Genomic DNA, 22,356 nt, shown 5'->3' on the forward strand with positions numbered 1-22,356 from the left:
GGAAGTTGACCTTGAAGAAAATCTAGGGCTTGTCTTCATGGATAGGAGGAAAGAAAGGAAATTCCAGGTAGGGCAGCCTCTGTGAGCAAAGATATAGAAACCGGAGTCCCTGACTTGTTTTCTTGGTCCGGCCTATCCCTGGCTGTGATAGAGGAAAGCTTGGGCAATCTCTGTGGCTGGCTTGGTGGACGTCTCTCCAATGGCCTCTCACTAGGACTATACTCAGTTCAACATGTTCACAGACTTCCCCTTGGTGTGCTTCCACACCCCAGCGAGAGTGTTTACCGCTCTTCCTCAGAAGGAGCTTCTCTCTAAGGGAAGAGATGGATTTCCCTCAGAATGGCAGAAGACATCCCAGAGTGGGCCCTTGCCTGAACTTGATGAATCGATTTGAACATAGCTCCAGAGTTTTAACTTCTTGCAGCACTTGACTGTAACCTAGTTGGCAAGATAATACCAAGGCAGTTGAAAGTGGCACTGGTCGAAAGTCAAAGGTTGGTGGGTAAGACATAGTCAGGAGACAAATCGATTCAGGCAGAACATCTGTGGTGTTGAGTAGTAAGGTTGGAAACATGAAAAGAAACAGAAGATATAGTTAATACAGTTCTGTCTTCGACAGAAGATATAGTTACTTGGGGTTTAGCATTTGGACTCGAGCCAGAAGAAATTAAGAAGATGAGTGTTATGATGAAAAGAAGTGACCTTCATTCATTATGTTACCATATGCCATTTCTTGTCTTTCAACTTCAAGCTGACACTTCTATGTTCCTTTAACGATGCCAGGGCTGGGACTCTTCAAACCACTCAGCTTTGCCAGCTGGCTCCCTCTGAGGCGCTGCCAACCAGGGATACTGATGGGGAGTGGAAGACTTGCTCCTTCCGGTCTCCTGTGGGCTTCCTGTTTGCTTCCTTTTCCTGTGAGCATCACTCCAGCCTCACTTCTTTACAAAACCTGGAAGTGGTAGCTGGTTCTGGGAGCAGTAGTTGAATCCAACATTCAGAGCCTTCTTCCTTACACCTCCACCTCCCACAGCACCAACCATAGCCAAGAAGCAGCCCCTGCTTGGAGCTCTGGGGTCCCAACCACACAGAGGCCCTCTCTACCTCAGAGACACCGGTTACAGCCAAACAGTGTCCCTCCTCAGAAGGCTGAGTTTTCAGCTCTGTGCAGCCCTTCTATCTAAGTTTTAATAATTCCAGCCTCTGCCCTTTGTTCTTACAGCCTCAGGAGTAGTAGCTGCTTCCTGTAATTGTTTCCTCTGTGACACCTTAGAGCTTTCCTCTGTTCTTCAATACCCAGTTCAATTCTTTGTATTACTTCTGTCTCTGTACTGGGCTTGACTGATACAGGCTCTCCTGAGACGTAGTATAAGGAGAACTCATCAGCTCCTGTTTCATTCATGAACAGCTTGAGGCCTGCATTACATGGGGATGGAGAGCATGGAGGGGAAGAGGTTCATCTGGCTAACTGTAGGTTGAAAGGAGCCGACAGGACTTGATCAGAAATAGGGAATGAGGAGAGGAAGGAGCAGAATAGACAGGGCTTCTGTCCTGGCAGTGGAGAGAATGATGATGGTGTACAAAACTGGGAAAACTGGGAAAAGAAATGAATCCAGGAATGGGGATATGCAAGTAGGCATATTTTAAAGGCATCTGGTAAAATGGAACTGAAATTCAAATGAGAACTAAAGTGGTGGCGTCAACAGTGAGGAGGGCGACAGTAGCTGACTTCCCTGAGGATGTGAGGATGGAGGAACAGGAGTTGCTGGGTAGCTTAATGCAAAGTTCAGAGCAGGACCTCCTGCTCATAACAAATAGGGATGGCTTCTTTTAAGACCCTGTAAGGTTAAGAAGAGTAAGAACCGTAGGTCTACTATTTTTAATCAGAAGAATGTATGATTATTTGAGATTCTGTTATCGTTCACATAAGCTTAAAGTTTGCTTAAACTTCAACTCTGGTTGAGTCATTTGAGCAGAGCACCAATAAACAATATTGTGTTTAATTTTTTAAGATGGAAGCAAGCTACACAAACAGCCACTTTATATAAGCAGCAGACTACGAAGCCTGTTGTCATCAAATAAAACACACAGCAAAATTAATCTGACATACATTTAATAATATTCATTATTGTACTACATTGTAATTAGGCACAGGGGGTATGTAGTTCTTGTAAAATATTGTAATTCATATTGATGAAACTCAAATCAACTTTTTATACTTTTTCTTTTTTCTGTCTAAGTTTTTAATTTAAAATGGATCTGTCAGCAGTTTTCATTGATCTCATGTACCATCAGTTAAAATCTATTTATCAAACATTTATTGAGTTTTTATTATGTTCCAAGTATTGTGTTAGGCTCTAGGGGATATAAATATGAACAGTCTTGGCCCTAAAATTGAGAAGTTTCTGTGTACACTTTAATTGGAATCATAGAGGTGCTACAGAGGGACTCACGTGTTCCTGTATAACGGTCTTGTATCCCTACTCTGTGTTCTCCTTAATAAGAGATATGACTTCCTCAGAGAACCTTTCCTTCTTCCATAGACAACCTTGCTCGCCCACACCTGCCTTCTTCCTGCCTGCTGTTGGGCACAGAGGGGTTCTCCACCAGCATTTTCTATCCTAAGTTTCTGGGATGGTAAATATTTGGACACCACGAAACTCTAGTTCATGACCCCAGGACTGTCTTGCTCAGAGGACTAATAGCCTCATGCTGGAGTGGATAGCATTAGAGAGTAGAGAAACGGGGGAAGGGCCCTTTCCTCTTTGGAAAGAAGCTGCCTTAGGGAAGGGAAGGTACAGGTTAAGAGAAAGAGCCTATGTTCAGACTGAGAAAATAGGAGGAAAGATCTTGCTAAGAAAGGGGACGTGCTTGAGTAGGATAGTTTCCAGCCAGAGGGACATTCCTCATCCAGCAACTCTAGGGGATGAACGGCGAGTAACAGAAGCTGGAATAGTCTCTTACCTGTTCTCTTCAGTAGAACAGAAAAGATATTGAGAGAGAGACCAAAGAACATTGCCCCTTTATTCTGGCCCCAAGTGAAACAGTTAGGATGGGTTAGTGATGTTGCTGTAACAAATAACCCTCAGATCTCAGGGGCAGGCCTGGTGGCGCAGCAGTTAAGTTCGCATACTCCACTTGGGTGGCCCAGGGTTTGCAGATTCAGATCTTGGGCGTAGACCTACACACTGCTCATCAAGCCGTGCTGTGGTGGCATCTCACATACAAAGTAAAGGAAGATGGGCACAGATGTTGGGTCAGGGACAATCTTCCTCAAGAAAAAACAGGAGGATTGGCAACACGTGTTAGCTCAGAGCCAATCTTCCTCACCAAAAGCAAAACCAGAAATACCTCTCAGATCTCAGGGGTGTAACACTATAAATATTTATTTCTCCCTTATTCTGCATGTCTGTCATGGGCTGGCTGGCCCTTTTCTCCATGTCATCCTCACTCAGCATGTGAGCTGACAGAGCCTCTGCTATCTGGGGAAGTCAACGAAGTGAAGATCAATGAAGGCAGATCACACGCTGGCTCTTAGAAGTTCTGCCCAATATCACATTAGTCACTTCATTCACATGTCATTGGCCAAAGTCACATGGCCATGTTTTTCTTCAAGTTGGGAGAAAGGCCAGAAAGAGGAGAACTAGAAACATCCTGACTACAACCCTCTGCCCTGTGCAATGAGTTACTGGTGACTCTTAAGGAGAAGCTGTATGGGTAGGAAAAGTGTGATTTTCCAGGGTCCCTGGAATGAGAATCCTCCACTGTCCCTGAAATATCCTTTTTAATTACTAAATGGCACTTGAAATTCCTTTATAGCACATACAATTGTGTGCTACTACAAAAGGCTTAAAAATCTAATAAAATAATAAAACCTTTTCCTATCAAATTACAAATCTAATCTTTTGTATTTTGGTAGCTGGGAGGGACCTTAAAGGGCAAGAAAGGGAGGTAGTCTAGTACACGTTGGCACCTGTACTATACCAACATGCTTTCACATTGGCTGTCTGGTGCACTCCTCTTAATAACTCGACACAATTTAGTGACTAAGAACAAAGACTCTGGAGCCAGACTGCCTGGGTTTGAGTCCCAGGTCTATCATTTAGCTCTTCTGTGACCTTGGGGAATTCTTTAATTTCCCTGTGCCTCAGTTTCCTCGTCCATAACATGAAGATAATAATAGTATCTACCTCAGAGGCTTGGGAGGGGGAGTTAATGTCTGTAAAGTGCTGAGAAGGGTGATGGGCAAAAAGTAAGCTCTCTCTCTAAGCATTTGTTAAGTACAGAAAACCAACTCTGTGAAGTAGCCTTGTTTACCAGAAGAAACTAGAACTGATGGAAGTTAAATAGCTTCATTGGGGAAGGGAAAGAGCCAGTATTTGCCCCACTTCTCTCCCAATCCATGTTTTTTCTTTTATACCATAGTGAGTGCTGAATAACACTGTCAACAGAAGAAAAGCGCCTGGGAATGGAGGCATGAAAGACAGGATTTCCAGCTTCTCAACAGTGCCTTCACTTGTGCCAAGAAGTCACTGTGTTCTGAATGGCTCTTCAATAGGAAACTGTCTGTGAGCAAAAACGATTGCCCTACATAAGGCAGATACCATTCAGAGCTACAGGCCAAGGACATTGTCATGATATTCTTTTTTTTTTTTTAATTGAGGTATAATTGACATGTAACATTATATTAGTTTCAGGTGTACAGTGTAATGATTCAATATTTATATATACTGCAAAATGATCACCACAATGAGTCTGGTTAACATTCCATCACTATATATTGTTACAAAATTTTTTTTTCTTTGTGATGAGAACCTATAAGACCTACTCCTTTCACTGACATTCTTTGTGCCAATGGTCTGTCAAATGTGTGGTGGCCTGGAACACGTATCAGCCATTGGTCAAATCTTGAGGATTTTATAATCTTATGTGAATAAGCATAATTGCTTTCAATATAAAATGTTTCTTTGAAGTATAAGTGACACATTTTCCCCTTGAAAGAAAGTCCTTGTGAACATCAACAGGACAGTAAAAGAGCAAGATAAATTCAGTGTGGTTTACAGATCAGGTGTAAAAAATGAACAAATGGGAGCAAAGGGTGACCTTCCCATGACAAGTTGCAAAGAGCCAAGAGATCAGCATTCTGAATGGTCACCTTCTTGCTTTGAAGAACCCAGCTGTTTATAGGGAGGAAGTAGTACTAGCTAGTGGTTAAGAGCAAATTCTGAAGTCAGAAAGATCCAAATCTGAATCCAAGCTTTATCACTTACTCAATTTGTGATGGTCAGTTTTCTCCTGTAAACAGTGGGGACCATGATATTACAGTTGTCCCTCAATAGTCATTCATCTCTCCCCACTGAGTAATATCTGCTTTGGGTGAAACTGACCCCACCCCTGGCTCAGGAGGGGGCTCTGACTAGTCTTGGTCTATCACCCCTTGTCCCAATGATGGTGTCAAGGATGTACAGATAACTCAAGCTCAGTAGGAAGCTCTGTATAAAGAGCCACGTTGTTCATTGGTTCTGGGATGATGTCCACCCCATTGAATGTGATGAAGAAGGCATGTAGGCCTGATTATTGCGGGTAACATTTTGTGATTGTGAGGGGAATGAACCTGATGACAGGTCTAACTCATGGAGGAGGACAGAGATGAGGAAATTGCCCAGAAATGGATCTAGAGCACTGACCAAGCCATGCCTGCAGACCACATTGCCACTGGACTTTTCAGTTATATCTTCAGTAAATCTTCCAGATTGTTAAACCACTTTGAGTTGGGTTATTTCCCATATAAACCAATTCGTATGCTTACTTCTAGGGTGGTTTGTATGTAAATAAATATCTTAGCAGCATGCCTGGTGAGTTCTAAGACAGCATCCATCCTGGTACAATTACTGTCACGTGGTGGGGGAGAAGTGGGAGTGCTACAGATAATGACATGTAGCCAAGCCCCAGAGATAGGGTGGTGGTGATTTTAGGTGCAAAGAATGGGCATTAAGAATAGAAACAATCACTTCAAACTTCCATTTCAGCAATCTCTCAGGCTAATTACTAATTAGTTTACTATTTGATAGGTAACTACAGTATTAATTATGTTAGGAAATAAAAAGGTTTATAAATATGCAGTCATATGTTCTATAATTTAGAGTCATGAATCAGAAGGAGGTACATGGTTTGCTAGTCAATTCAGAGGGCTCCAGGACTCCAAGATGTATTAAGGAATAGAATGCAGCAGAGATCTTAAATATTTGTCAATGGTTGGATGAATGAGAAAGCAGAGTAACATAAAATTTTACAAAACTGAAGCAAAATCAATTGAGATCACAATGTTGTTCTCTCAGAGTCCCTGTCTGAGATCCTAAGCGAGGTTGGTAAGTATAGGCTTCAGCTGTGTTGGAATGTGGGGGACGAAATCTGCCTTTCTGAAGCCTGGCGGGACAGACTGCTCTCTGCCCATCTGGGAACTCCAGAGTTTGGAACCCGAGGAGAGGATGCTATTGACAGCCTTGGAGAAGCAGAGAGAACGAAGCGGGTGTGGAGAGATAATGAGTTCTGTTTCTGACATGTTTAGTTTTAGGAGGTGCTGGGACACCCAAGTAGAGATATTCTGCAGACAGAAAGAAATACAGGATGAAGAAAGGGTGAGAGGTCAAGGCTGCGGCTGGAGATTTGGGAGTCATCTGCCTCCAGGTGGTAATTAAAGCCATCTGACGGGAGCTTCCAAGAGGAGGGTGCCGCGAGTGGAAAAACCACAGCCCAGAACAGAGCCTTGCTAAAAGAAAGAAGAGAGGGAAAGGCACTTGCAGGAGGCTCAGGACAGAAATGATGAGAGGAAGGAAGAAATCTACAGAACACGGTCCCTATGGCTGAAAGCAGACAGGAAATAGATGGAGACCCATTAAAAAGGCTCATTGAATTGAAAAGCTAAAAAGAGCCCTTAGGCAATTAGATGTTTCCATCATTTTACAAACACCATTCAGAAGAAAGCAGAGGTCATTTGCTTTTCAGAGAACTGGAGAATCATTAGTATGAGACGAATGATTTGGGAAAGGCAGAATTCTCAGTACTTTCATTTTCTATCTAGAAAGGAAATAATATTTATCAATTTGGGGGAATTTGTGAAGCTAGTCAGCACTCTCAGTGGGAAAAAATAAATGAGAAGTTCTTACTTATTATAATGCCATGAAGATTATCATAATAATGTTATTAAGATTAAGTTGTTTTTCCTTTTCTTTTTTTAAAAATTATTTTATTGAGGTCACATTGGTTTATAACACTGTGTAAATTTCAGGTGTACATCATTATATAGCTTCTGTATAAACTGCATTGTGTTCACCACTGAAAGTCTAGTTTCCACCTGTCACCATACATGTGTGCCCCTTTACCCCTTTTGCCCTCCCCCCACCCCTTCCCCTCTGATAACCACCAATCTATTCTCCTTACCTATGTGTTTATTTGTTTCTCTTCCACATATGAGTGAAATCGTATGGTATTTGTCTTTCTCTGACTTATTTCGCTTAGCATAATACCCTCAAGGTCCACCCATGTTGTCACAAATGGCAAGACTTTTGACTTTTTTATGGCTGAATAGTATCCCACTGTATATGTATACCGCATCTTCTTTATCCATTCATCCGTTGATGGGCACTTAGGTTGTTTCCAAGTCTTGGCTATTGTGAATAATGCTGTGATGAACAAAGAGGTGCATATATCTTTTTGAATTAGTGTTTTCATGTTCTTTGATAAACACCCAGAAGTAGTATAGCTGGATCTTATGGTATTTCCTTTTCTTGAAGATAGTGCTTGAAAGTTATAGGAAAGAGAATACAATAAGGGAGTATGGCTCATTGGGATAAACAGAACCCTAAGAACCCAAGTATTGAGAAAAGATAAAGCCAATTGAGAAATACTCTCTTATAAGTGTAAATGTCCACTGACACCATCCAAAGCAATGGTGCTGCTAAAACAAAGCAAACTGGGCTATAGGAAAGGCTCTGGGCTTATGGACTAGAAAACAGACACTTTTGTTTTTAAATTTAAATTTAAATTTAAAAATTTAAATTTAAAAACATTTAATTTTAGTTTTTTCCATGACAGAAGTTAGTGGGGAGTCATATTTTTATACCCCAATGCATCTTAATAATGCCAGGTGTAATAATTCACTGATTCACTCAGTTCATAGTCCCAAAGGAATTTCATAGTGACAAAAAGTGGAGAATCATGTCCCTCTAATAGTTTGCAAATTCCTCTAGGCAAGATGTATATTAATAATGGAGTGATGATCAATATCATTTCCTCAGGATCTCCACAGCTGGTGTGTTGACTAAGGTGGTGCAGGGTGGCTAAAATGACTTGATTACAACTCTTGCCCAGTCATTCAAGCAGAATATGACATGCTGGATCAGAACGCGGTGCTGTCAGGTCTAGCATGTAACTCCTAGCAGGCACCAGTAGCTGTTCCTTGGGAGGGAGGCAACCGTATTTCCATCATGAATCTAAATGGTTGGGAAAGGTTGACTATGGATGAATAGAGGGAGGGTGGGGTTGGGACCAAGGATAAATGGCTTCCTCACACATTAAAAGGACAACCTTTTGCTCTGAGGCATGAAGTTTGTTTTGCTCTAATTTTTGCATTTATAATTTAATATAGCATTGATTTTCCAGGCCCCTTTAAAATTTCATTAATTGAATTCGATTGAATTGTTACAAGCTTTAGACTGCCTCACAGAGGCAAAGAGAATGACATGACAAAATGAGAATAGCAGGGGCAGAGAAGGGGTGGATGAGAGGAAAGAATCTCTGCCCGTTCTTAAAGGTCACGATAATCTTTGTTGTATTTCAGGAAGAATAGGGGAAAGCAAGGATCTAATATTTACTGAGCACTTTTCATGGTGCAGATATAGCATATGTTAATTCGTGTAATTCTCACAATAGCTCTATGTATGCGTTACTGTTCTGTTTACCCATAAATGAATGGAGGCTCAGGTTAGTTTAGTCACTTGTCCGAGCTAGTGGCAGAGTGAGGATATGCAGCGAGTCCCATTCCTTCCGCTTTCCCTCCCTTCCTTCCTTCCAATATGTTAATATGTTTTTTTCTGTTTTGGCCCCTTTACAAGTGACTGATTCACAGGGAAGAACCTGAACCTCCCCATGTGTCTTGTCTATAGCAGACACCCACGTGTACACATGTGCTAACTCGTTCAACTGTCTCTTGCTGAATTAGCACAGTAGCATGAAATGCAGGTAGCAGTGGAGGACTTGGGGGTGCCCAGGCATCTTTTGTGGTTCCGAGGGTTTTGCACACACCAGGTTGCTCCCATGTCAGTATTTACAGGGGAAATAGCATGCTCCTATACCTGATAATTACTAGGCAGAGTATCAGGGCCCACATCTCAGATTGGAAGTTGTGGCTAAACTCTGTGTCTAGGGAGAAGATTTAGAGTGCCAAGCAGAAAATGGTTAGATTTCAGGAGGAAGAAAAGCTCAAAATCCAGTTGTAAAACTAGGCCAGCATGGGAGTGGGGGTTGGAGAGAGAGAGCTGTACCTTGGCTTACTCCTGGCCTACTGGGTCCCAGTTATAGCATAGGGGTGGGGCAGGGCGCCTAACACAGGGGTCCAGGAAGGAGGCTGCTCTAGCTGATACCAGGAAGCGGGGGAGATATTGAAGCATAAAAAGACATGGGGTCAGGGCAAGAACGAGTCTGTGGTTTCTAAGATTCAGGGAGCCTAGGAGAGAGGTGTTCACTGGATTTCCTAGAAGCAGAAAAGGCTTAACGTATAAAAGAAAAGAGGACAGCTATTGGAAACTTCTTGCCCACCAAAAGAGTATTATCTGAGGGGGTCCACAGAATGATGCTTATAAATACTCTTTCACTTTGGCATCTCGTGAACCTGGAATATTAACCAGACTGAACCAGGCAATTTTGTTGTTCTCCACTAACCATATATTGTAAGCACTCTTGGAAAGGGTACCTCAAGAAGTTTAAAAAGTAGAAAACAATTATGAAATAATAGAAAATATATATTGGTCTCTGCCTCTAGTTCCAGGCACAGAGCTCCTGGGACCTTGTAATTTCCTAAGTGATAAGAGCACTAGGAACATCTTTTGTTCTAACATTTGGTCTTTGACTCTGGCTCCTGACACAGAGCTCCCAAATCCCTTGGAATTTCCTGGGTGATAGCAATGTCTTGTTCTAATGAGGCAACTCAGAGTGGGCTCCTGAATGGTTCCCAGATGAGGGCTGGTCACCAGGAAGACCAAGCCATGATTAGAAGTGTTAAAAATGATTAAAGAAGAGAATTTAGGTGACACAAACTTTAACATTTCACGAAACGGGCAATCTCTGTTCCCAAGGGTCCAGAGAACTGCAAAATAAGGTCAGAAATCAGGAAGCTTCTATAGGATAAAGAATAAAGAACAAGGAAGAGAAAAATAGAAAATTAATAGAGAAAAAGGAAGTGAATATAGAGCCCAGAGTTGGCTTGGTGTTTGGGGATGGGCTGACTGGATATACTTCATTTCTGGTCAAGTGGAGCATTTACAGGGACACGAAAGTTGTCTAAGTTTCAGTTTGCTCACGTGGCACCCCAGGCAGAATTGGCTCCATCTTGGGCCTAGAAATTTGTTCCAACAAAAGCTTGGAATGTTTAGCCCCAGGCCCCATTCTCTCTCTCTCTCAAGAGAAGGGCTGGAAACGGGGTTAGTGACAATCATGCCTACGTGAGGAAGCCTCCATAAAAATCCCCATAGTATAGGGTTCGTGGAGCTTTCAGGTTGGTGAACACATCCACGTACCGGGAGGGTGGTGTACCCCAATCCACGGGAACAGAAGCTCCTGTGCTCGGGACCTCCCAGACCTCATCTTATGTATCTCTTCATCTGGCTGTTCATCTGTATCCTTTATCATATTCTTTAATAAACTAGTAAACATAAGTAACTGCTTCCCCGAGTTCTGTGAGCCACTTTAGCAAATTAATTGAATCTGGGGGTGTGTGTCACAGGAACCTCAGATTTATAGCCCATCATTCAGAAGCACAGAGGACGACCTGGATTTGCCATTGGCATCTGAAGCGAGATGGGAGCAGTCTTGCTGGATTGAACACTTAACCTGTGGGATCTGACACTCTATCTATAGGTAAACACTTCAGAATTGAGTTAAATTACAAGACACCCAGCTGGTGTTGCAGAATTGCTTGGTGTGGGGGAAAAAACCACACATCTGGTGTCAGAAACGAAGTGTTCTGTGTAAAAGAAAAGGAGACGCACGGGAGAAAATAACCGGATCTCCCCCCAAATACAATAAATAAGAACGTTGCTAGCTGGAATATGCAGATGGCCAGCCTCCCTTCCCCAGGCTTCCCAGACTGGGGGTGCTCTTCCTTTTATTCCTCTTTGTGGAGATGTGAAGTGTCTTCTGGCTTGGGTCCCAGTGCTTCTGTTACCTGTTCCCAATGATTCAGGATCCTGACATGCCAATCCAGCAGGATTACAAGTCAGCACAGCACCTTATGCCTTCCTGGGACTCATTGGTTGTTTCAAGGATATGGTCTCTGGCATATCCTTCGCTTGGTGCTGGCTTTGCTTGATGGAGCCTAGTGTCACACTGCAGACCCAACCTTTATGGAGGGTGAAGAGGCAACACCATGATCTTTTTATCTTTTTCCCTTGGCCAGACACCTCTTTATTTTCTGGCTCTCTCCTTTTAATCTGTAGACCACATTTTCTATTTTGTTTCCTCTGTAGTAGAGATCTATAGCAGAGATTCTCATCCCCAGTAGTAGAGATAGTGATAAATGATCGGCTTACTATAACATATCTTTGGACACTTTTATTGAAATGAAGACATAAATGCAGAAAAGTACACGTAATATTGATTTTGAAGTGTACTCTATTCATCCTGAAATAGAGTAATTAGCCTATTTCTCAACAGACGCTGTTTCAGTTTATCTATTTTTCCTCTCTTCCTTCCAGGACAAACCTTGTGAACTACAGAATTTTAGAGTTGGTGTGTATGTCTTGGAGAAGTTTTAGCCCAGTTTCTCTTCAAGTAATAGAAGACAGTTTCAATAACTGTTTTAACAAAAGAAATATTTGGTTTATTTCACGGATCGCTTGAGTGCTTTGGCTGCATATTTATTATTCTCTGATAACGCCACGGCTCCTTGGAGATGCTGGAAGCCCTTAGTGTTCTATGGGATGATTATTCTCCTCCTGGTCTGCCTTCTGGGTAAAGCCTCCTCCATTTACCCTGTTTTTCCCTTAACGGAGGAGTATTTAACCTTCAGCCTCTGAATGCTTTGAGTGTGGGGGTGGTGCATTCATGTGTACCGTGTGTGTGTGGAGAGTGTTGGTGGGGTGGGAATATAAAATTCATAAACTGTCATTTGCCACTGGAAACAAATTACACTGGAAGTAAAGGAAACATTAGTACCCACAGATGTTCCACTTGGCACAGCAAAGTTTCATGGAATTGAGAGTCTTAATTCAAACAGTTTCAATATAATGCTGTCAAGAATTTTAGACAAGAAAATTAAAGCATTATGATTCTGAAATGACTTAATTAAATGTAGAAGAGCTCCTAATTTTTTTTGGTTACCTTATTAATCTATTATTGCTTATTTTGGTGCCCCCACCCATGTCATACACTCATTTTGGTTTCAAGTTAGTAGATCTGAGATCTGCTGTGGAATACTTTTCTTCAAGGTCATCACAAACCCTGAAAGAAAAGCTAAAGTGTAAATGAAATTACTTTGTTTTCAATAGATTCATCCTGGTAGGCTGCCGTGCAAATACTGAGTACTCACTACATATATGTTGATTTGGTTTGTGAGAAAAAGCCCAGACAGTGTTTTCCAATATGGCTGCAGAGTGGATTCTTGGCCTGGCCTCAGCCTACAGTGTGTCCAGATAAGATTGAACTATGGGGTTAGGACAGTAGGAAGTGATTAATTTTCTTAGGTATTTAACATGGTCCTTTGAAGGGGATCAGCTTCGGAATCTTTAAGATTATATTTATTGCAATGGTGCTTCCCTGCTATGTTCAGACATGAAAGTGAATGTCACTGTTGAACAGTAAACACAAGGGAATGACTTCGTGACAGAAGTATGTAAAGTATCTTGTAATTCAGTAGGAGAATCAAAGTCTGCTCAGTTCTTTGCATTCTCTGGGACTCAGAAAGGATTAAGGTAGCAGTCGCTAGAACTTCTGCAAGAGAGTGACTGAAGGATGGCATTCCTTGAACCTCAGAAACCTGGGTGAAAGGAATTGGGCAATTAAGGTCTTTAGGAAATCTGATGGGGTCATCTGTGAAAGCTATCTTCATGCAGCTTGGCAAACTGTCATCTCAGAGATCAAGGGAGGTCACTGGCTTACGAGCCAGGGAATGAAAGTGGAGTCACTGTTTCCTGAATGTATGTTTAAAGATGCTTAACTCCTGTCTGGTGGTAGCTACAGGGTTTTTTTTCGGACAATATCAGGGAGCTAAAGATACAATGTCTCTGTAAAGTGAGCTCTTTTGGTCCTCTGCCTCAGTTATATCATATCTAAGGAGCCTAGATTTGTTTTTTCCCATGCATCTTCTCAACCACAATTACTCATAACTAACTGAAGTTAGCCAGCCACCAAATATTTACTAAATGCAAATGATGTGCCACGCTGAAGAGGAAAGGACAATGTAAAAGAGAAAATTTCTTAGATTACCTTAAATTCTCAAACACATTCATGCTATTAGCAATTTATCAACAATCTTATGGAGGATTTCCTATTACTCTGCATAGGCATGGAGGAATTTGAAAAGGGGGAAAAGTAAAATTATAATATTCAGCTCAAGAGTGTTGTACATTTCAAGTGGGGCTATGACAGTGGGTCTAAATGAGGATGACAAGGGATCTGAAAAAATGAAGTCATTTGAAGAGAGGTGAAAGGAATTATGTTCAAGGAAAGAATATCAAGCAGATACATGAGAGTTGTTCTCAAATATCTGAAGGACTGCCTGGTAGAAGAAAGAATTAAGTTCTTCCTCTCTGAATTAGAACAAATGGGTAGAGTTACAGGGAGGTAACTAATTTTATATAGGAAACAGTTTGATTTGAGCTGGGAAATGTCTTCACACTTGTACAAGTATGCAAGGATGCTTATAGCCATTGAAGGCTTACGATCAAGTAGCAATGTGTCGGTAATAGTTTTTGAGAATGTGTTTTGCCTGCATCGGCACCTGTGCCAATTCCAAATCTCCAGATAACTGCCAAGTCTCTCCACTTGGGTGATTGCTAAAAATCAAACTGATATATCTAGAAGCAAACTCATTTATGCATATATCTCTCTTGCCTCTTCTCCACTTCCTATTCTCCCTCAAAAATACCCATAATGTGTCTTCCTTCTGTGGTTTTCCTGACTTTGTCAATGGTATCAACAATCTCCCAAGGTTTAGAGTCAGGAGAGCATGTCATGAGGAAGGTCACCTGGTAGTGATCGTTATGACCCAGATGTGGAGTGAGGGATGCTCTCCTAGGATGGTGGAGGTGGGAAGGAAGAGGAAGCTTGGATTTGAGAGACATTTTCATGAAACAGTAACTTGTAAAATGGCAGCTGCAGAGAATGAATGAAAGAGAAGGAGGAGTCTAACACAACCCCAAGACCATAATATGGGTGACCGGGAGATTGTCTATACCACTGACCAAGTCGGGAAAGCCACAGAGAGGAGACACCACACGGGTATTTTTGAGGGAGAGGAGGCAGGGAGACGTATGCGTGAATGAGTTTGCTTTTAGGGAGGTCCGTTTGATTTTTGGCAATTGCCCAAGTGGAAAGACTCGGTAATCAGTTGCAGATTTGGATTGGCTCACTCGAAGATGTGGAGGAGCATTCCTGGTGGAAGCTCCTGCAAGGGAGATGGGAGCAGGGTGCTGTGGCTCAGCCTGTGCGAACTCATAGTGATAGGCACTCAAGGTCTTTTGGGAGTTTGGAGAAATTTCTGTGTCTGTCTGGCAGGGGAAGAGAGAGGTGGAAGGCTGCAGGCGTTCTTATTTTAAAATTATATTACAGATTCCGATAGATTCCTCTTTTGTTTCAGGCAGAGATTAAAATAGCAATAATTCCCAAAGCCCGAATTTGCTAATCACAATATTCCAATGAGCTGTTTTATTTCTGCTGGGGTGCATCTGAAGAATCATTACTGTTATTAATACTTCTACAGTAATTCTTGCTTTTCAGTCTTAACAGCTCATAAAGGGAAAACATAACTTTAAGCAAATCTTACCCTGAAAGACATCTAGCAACAAATACTTCAGCTGGATCATCTGCTCCATTCAAAGGGTAAACACTTGCTTCTGTATATTATTCTCATAATATCTCAAGAATAAAAGAGTGACGGTTAAACAAAGGGTAGCCTTTATCTTTGTTGTTTCTGTCCATGGAAATTTGAGTACATTATTTTTCAGCTGACTGACAGATGCTGTAAATGGAAACACATTAAGTGTAGGGAGGCTGTGATACACAGATACTCCTTTAATCCCAATTCCTGTAGCACCTGGCTGTAGCTCTGCTGAAAGGACTTTGAAGATTGAAACAAATTTGTCCGTAAAATACCAACACTTTTTTCATCAGTATTGCTTGGCGTATGCCCACACAGGTTCCTTCCGTCTTAATGGAGGTTACATTCTCAGGATTGGAGCAGAAGTGTTGACCAAGTGTTGAGCAACTGAAAGCCATTGTTTATAGCAGAGTTTTACCTTGGGGACCGAAAAGTTCTGTTTTTCATGTTTCTGAATAATCATCAGGTGATTAGCAAAGCTAAACACATTCCAATGAGTTGATTTCCTCTTCGGCTGGGTAGATGCAGCCATCCTGGTTGAATAGTGATGGATTTGGAACAACAGGCATCTCCCTGCCAATTTAGTAAAAATGCTAATTTCAAAAAGCTCCTGTTCTGGCCACAGGAAGCATAAACATTGAATTCTGTGGTGGCATGCTTTCTCAAAAGACTCCTTCAGTTACTCAAAATATTTATGAATGTGTACAGCAGCCTTAAACTTGTTTTGAAATATAATTCTTACAAGTTATAGTAAACAGAAGTCTTTGGTTTAAGCGTCCTGCACTTTCAGATGATCACAAACCAAGCCGGAGCTGTTTACAAAGAAGAATTTTATGTTTGCAGCGCAGATATTTTTGTTTTCATCACGAAACCCATTCCCAGTTCTTCAGGAAGAAGAGAAGTAACAGTTATAAACCTCAGAGGCCCAGGTGTGCTCAGTTGGGCTAGAGGATGATGATCTCTTCTTTCCCTTGTTATTGTCAAAAATATCTGCGAATAGACTTGTTCGGGGTCAAGCAAAAACAGTTTGGTTGGTAACATCCATTTACACAACTGGAAATGTCATGGTTCACATCTAAACCACATACAAGTATTAATCCAGAGGTGGCCCCAAGTGGTGTTTCTGATCTAAGTGGGAACCCAGATGCACTGTGCTCTAATATTAGCAAAGAGGACCTGCTTTCCTAAACAGAGGATGATTTAAAGCTCTATTTTTGTTGTTCAGCAAAGTAGCAAAAGGTTACCCTTTTCCCATCACCTTAATTCCAGAGACATTCACAGACCTGACATTAGGCTGTTGGCTACTCGTCATAAGACTTCTCTTGTCAAAGTGAATTGAGCGGATGAACTATGAACACGCTTACAGTCAGATAATAGATGAAAGAGTCTCAAGATAAACGAGGTGCTTATAGAAAACCTGGCTAAAGTTGTTTAAAAGAGGATGGCAAAGGCCATCCATTCTCATCAGGCAGTTTCAAGAGGCAGTGGGTCCTTTACTCTTCCTTACAGAGCACTTTATCTTACCTTTTTGTGAGAATGGGGCCTTCGATTTATGTTGAAAGGGAGAGCGTGCCTTTTCAAACTGACACTAAACACTGTGTTCTCCCTAAGGGAGAAAGAAATTTTTTTTCGGGTATGTTAAAGGACTTTGTAGCCACTCTTGTAGGCTAACATTTTGACCAGGTTATATCACACAAAATACTCTTGTTTTCCACACTCTGTTCCTCTTTCTTTTTCACCCAAAAAGCTGAAATTATTATCTGTGGGAGATATTAACATGAACGTTGATAATCTTTTCTTTTCAGGAGCTCATCATATCTAGACTCAGACTGAACACTGTTCTTGGTAATCTCTTATTCTGTCTTCACACTTTACAACGCAGATTTCAAAATGTGGTTAAAATATAGGTTGTCCACACTTTTTTCCAGCAAAGTAGCCAGTATACCTACACTTACAAGTAGGTTGCATTTTAGGTTGTAACTATTAGTATGATTTATTAAGCGCACTAAAAATTTTAAAATACTAAAAAATTTTAAAAACGTAGGGACTCAGATTAGGGTGTCTGTCTTATCTCACAAGTGTGAAAGTTTGAGTCTGCCAGAGGAATGACTCCAGAACTTTCCTTTTCATTTTGATGCATGATAAGTTTAAAGCTCAGAAGAATGTGGTCAAATTTGAAAGACAATAAAGGAAATGTCTTAAAGTCTAATTCTCCAAAAAAGAGACCAGAAATCCACATATAAGGATCCTAGGTAATTTGGAATGCCTCACACAAAGAGAGGTTTTCCTACATACTCATCTGCTTCATCGTATTTCATCACTGTTTATCCCTTCCCTCAGCAAACATTTACCAGGTGCTTTCTGTGCACAGAGGGTGTGCTACATGCTGGAGTTACACAGAAGGTGTGAGTGCTGCTCTCAAAAAGTGTCTGGTCTAGAGATGGTTACCTGGAGATGGTTAGACAGATGGTTACCACTGTTCAGCAGTGCAGTCTAGACGCTCAGGGAATCTGAACCATGTCTAGCCAGCTCAGGCTGGGGGAATCAGGGATGACTCCTGGATGAGGCAGACCCATGCTCCTGGAGACTTAGAGACCAAGTACAACTTAGCGGTGGAGTTAAGTGAGAGGGGGGATCATTCAGGCAGAGGCTGCTAAGGAGCAGCGGCAGGGAAGTGAAGGTGTGAGAAAGACAGCCCTCAGGGAAACACAGCCACAGTGGCAGTCCGGATGGCAGGGGAAGGCTAGCCAGGAGGACAGTCTGAGATGCCCTTCTGAGGTGGGTAGTCAGACCAGGACACAACTGGGTGAAACCTTCAAGTGGCTTGCCACATCGCTCAAAGAGCAGATACCTAAAAGGCCCTACATAGTTGGCTCCCTGCCACCTGTCTGATCTCTCACTCCATTCTAACTACTATCAGCTCTTTGTCATTAATTCCTCAAACCCTCTGGGGAGTAAGCACTCACTCTTCCCTCACACTGGGACAATCCTCCTCTATTGGTGGCCTGGCTCACTCTCTTCTCCTTCAGGGCTTTGCTCAAATGCCACCTTCTCCTTAGGTTTTCTCTGAACATCCTAATGAAAATTGTCATCCTCTCCTTCCCTATCCTGCCTTCAACACCTTCCCTATCCCTTTTTCTGCCTTAGTTTACTCCAGTAGCACTTACTGCCATAAGACTTTCTGTGTACCTGACTTACTGGTATATTGAACGTAAGCTCTATGAGGGCACGGGTTTTAGTCTGTTTTGTTTCTTGATGTAGCCTCAGTGCCTGGAACGGTGTATGGTGTGCACTCCATAAATGTTTCTCAAATACATTCTAATATGTTGGGATTTCTAGCAAAGTTGAGTAATTGACACATGACTTAAGTATTTAACTTTGCACATTAATCAAAACAAAAAATTAATTACAATGTCATAAAATTATATTTTGTACATTCTTCTCATTTTATATATAGTACATTGCTATATACATTATGTATTTATACATACCTCCTCCTATACAGGACGTTACACGCTAACTTATGTATATTATATCTTGTTGTCACTCTGGGAACTTTCCAGAATAATTTTGACTGTACCGGATTTATGTTTTATTAGCTACCTTTGGAGCCTAATTCTCATGTAAGATGCAACTCCTTATAATTCTGAAGGCAATGTTGAGGCTCTGAAATATTTTAAACAAGAGCTTGGCTCAATTAGATGTATATGTTTGGAAAGATCAATCTGTCTGCAGTGGAAGAATACAGTGGAGGGGATTGTATTAGAGGCAGGGCAATCACAAATGCTGCCAAATTCTCCTCAAAAGATGATGACAACCTGCACTAAGATAATGGCTCCGGGGATGGGAAGAAGCAGATGTATGTAAGAGATATGAGGAGATAGATACACTTTATAGAACTTAGTGACGAACCTGTGGACTTCAGCAAGCTTACTCTAAAGACTCCTGTCAGTTATGCGGTCTATCCATGTGTCACCAAGCTGGGAAAGAGATCCTGAAATATTTGCAAAATTGTGCTTATCTATAAACAGTTTATGGTTACATAAACACAAATGTTGGATAAGACTAAAACTGAATAGTTTTGTATGGAGAGTGAAGTCAAGAAAACAGAGTTAAGACTGAGATAGTCTTGTGACTCTAATTAGAACACAAATATTAATGAAAATAAAGATATTTCAGTCATTTTATACCTGTAGGAAATCATCTATTCAAAATAAGGTTATGCTTCCAAAAATCATTTTGGGTTTCTTGTTTGGAGGTAGGATATATTTCCTAAAGATATGAAGTTCTAAGATGTAGTTAGGTTTATCCCAACATATTTAAATAAAAATGTAGCTAAAAAGCTATACATTAACATAAACAAATACCAGAAAGACTACTGTTGAAGAACACTAATTAAATAATACAGAAAATATGAAATAATAAGACATTTAATATTAATTTTTAATGTTGATGCTTGAAGACTAGTAGGTTGGATTAGATGAAGATAAGGACATAAATGGAGACTGGAGATTATGAAGCGAATTTCTGGGTCCTTTCAAAGATTATAGCACTGGGTCTTTGGCTTATATAATTTAGAAGATTAGGAGTTTTAGTCATGCAATGTATGTCAGCTGAGTGGCATTGCTGCCAACAAAATTAATGCCTTTTTAGACTGTATTAGTACATGTATTGTGTCGAAGTGGAGTGCGCTGAACTTAACCACTATGCCGCGGGGCTGGCTCCCCTCAATCCAACTTTGGTTTTCGTTGGGCTAATTATGTACAGGGCGAGATGATGAAAAATGGGGTTGGGAGAATTTAAGGAGTGACTGAACTTGAAAGATGAAGTTCACTAAAGGAGATTAATAGAGTGTAAATAGGAGAGGGAATGAACACTTGAGAGACGTGAGGGAACGCATGAGTGGTACTGGAACATTTCTAGCCATTATTGCCTCTAAGAGCAACTTTCTTCGTTATGTGCCTTCTTCACTTCTTATTTTTAGCATTCAGTTTATCATTCAGTTTCCAGGAATCAAAGATCAAGAAGGTTGTTTCCAGTTGAATGGGATGATTATGAGTCTTGGACTAAACATGGATTGGCCAACAGATCATGCTAATGTCACAGTTGCAGTTCTTTCCTACATAAGTTATAACTTTAAAAAGTTTAATAACAGACTCATTTTCAAAAACTACAGTAAAAAGCAACACCTGGCCTTCATTGTTAAGTGCGTATTGAATTTATTCTCTTCACCTTGATTCGTTTGAGGATGGCTGGCTCTCCTACCATGTAGTGAGTCTACTTGCCCGGACAGTGTGTAACCATGCCTTATAAGAAGGACACCATCTTGGTTCCCAGGCACTGAAAGGTTTTCTCATTCTTGAAAGTTCTTAGCATCTGGGCTGATTCAGCAATCTCTGCCCCGAAAAGGAAGAAAAATTAATCTCCCGACCTCATTAAGTCAAGCAACACTTTGTCCTGGTTGATCTCAAGTGTTTCGGATTTGAAAATGACTTCTTGAAGTTTCAAGTTGGGTCTAACATCTGTACCACAGGCTTCTTTAGATGTAGTTCTTGGAGGTGCCCGTTTTATGTGTTTCCAGAGGTGGATTTTCTTGTATGTGTTAGAAAGGTAAGTAAAAAGTAAAGGTTAAGGGAAATTCCAACCATGTCAAATTCTTCTCCATTTGGTTCAACTTCCTGCACAGAAACAGTTTGAGACTACACTTCAAGACATTCTTTCCTGGAGAGATGCTTTTGAGTAATGCTGTCCTTTCATTCCACTGAGTCCTGTTTGTTTTCAACCTTCTTTGCCGCACCCGTTTGAAAGCAAATTATCTTCCCTGAACTTGGAGAATCATGAATGATGCCACGTTTGTTTGCCAACTCTTTTTTTTTTTCCTGAGGAAGATTTGCCCTGAGCTAACATCTGTGCCAGTCTTCCTCTATTTTTTTTAGTATGTGGGCCACCAGCACAGCATGGCCACTAACAGTGGTGTGGGCCTGGGAACTGAACCTGGCCCACTGAAGAGGGGCAGGCCAAACTTAACCATTAGGCCACTGGGGCTGGCCCTCTTTGTTTGTTTTTTAATCTTTCTGCTTACTGGGCCCCAGGGGTGTCATAAGAAAACAGAAGACTCAGGGACAAAAAGTTTTAAGAAAAGAAAAGTAGTTTACTTGGAAAGGAAGACTAGAATTCAGAAGGATTGGCTCCTCAAAGGATAGATGGCTATTCGAGGGATAAAGTGTCAAAATTATGAAGGTTAGCATTTGACTGCACATGGAAAGGAAAAGAGCAGTTTCTTCACTGATTATCGTATTGTGTCCATCGCAAAAGCATCAGGGAGAAAGCGGTTTTTGTGAGGGAGTTAGGAACTCATCAGCAAGGCTCCCAGCTTCCTGTGCTTAGGGGCCTGCAGGCAGACACAGTATCCCTGTTTTTATCTCTGTTTTTGGTTTTGCTTCTTTATCTCACGTGCAAAGTGCCTTTTTTCCCCTAACTGTGGGACGTGGTGTGATGTACACACTTACTCAAAATGGCAGCACATTTACTCTCTCAATGGAAAATTAGACTTTGGGAGGCAGTAAAGCTCGATTCCTTTGAATCACTGACTTAGACTGGTATCGGGGAGGAAGATCTTTTCTTATCCAACTTCCATAACTCTTCCATTTGCCTTAAGAACAGTAGTTTATTGAGACCACTTATCCCTCCATGGTAGCTAACCACTTCCATCCACTGGCATAAGTTTTCTTTCTTTACCAGGATTCTTCATATCTACGGTAGCATCCATGCCGGCTAAGGTTATGTCCACCACATCAGAGAACAGGCTCATGGCATCAGCACTTGATTATGTGCTATGTGGTCTTAAAATTGATTTGTGAGAGAACCTTGCTTCTAGAATAAGATGGGTGAGTATCTCCCATGCACAGTAAATAGTACTGTTCATTTCCTACTAAGTGAGATTGATCACATGAAGAGGTGAGGTGTCTACAGCTGGCTGGCCTCGGATTAGTTACCGTTAATATTGCCACTGGTCAACCCAGAAAGCCAATGGTTAGGAAAGGGCC

General features: G+C 41.4%; 1 long non-coding RNA gene across 1 annotated transcript in view; it reads left to right on the top strand.

Annotated features, from left to right (window-relative positions):
- Positions 1-22,356, top strand: part of LOC139079400 (uncharacterized) — a 102,573-nt gene that overhangs the window by 75,258 nt on the left and 4,959 nt on the right. Inside the window, exon 3 of the long non-coding RNA XR_011533011.1 lies at positions 22,052-22,197. This is a non-coding gene — a long non-coding RNA (uncharacterized lncRNA). The remainder of the gene's footprint in view (positions 1-22,051; positions 22,198-22,356) is intronic.

The sequence above is a fragment of the Equus przewalskii genome, chromosome 25 (genome assembly GCF_037783145.1).
Source record: "Equus przewalskii isolate Varuska chromosome 25, EquPr2, whole genome shotgun sequence".
NCBI classification, from domain to species: domain Eukaryota; kingdom Metazoa; phylum Chordata; class Mammalia; order Perissodactyla; family Equidae; genus Equus; species Equus przewalskii.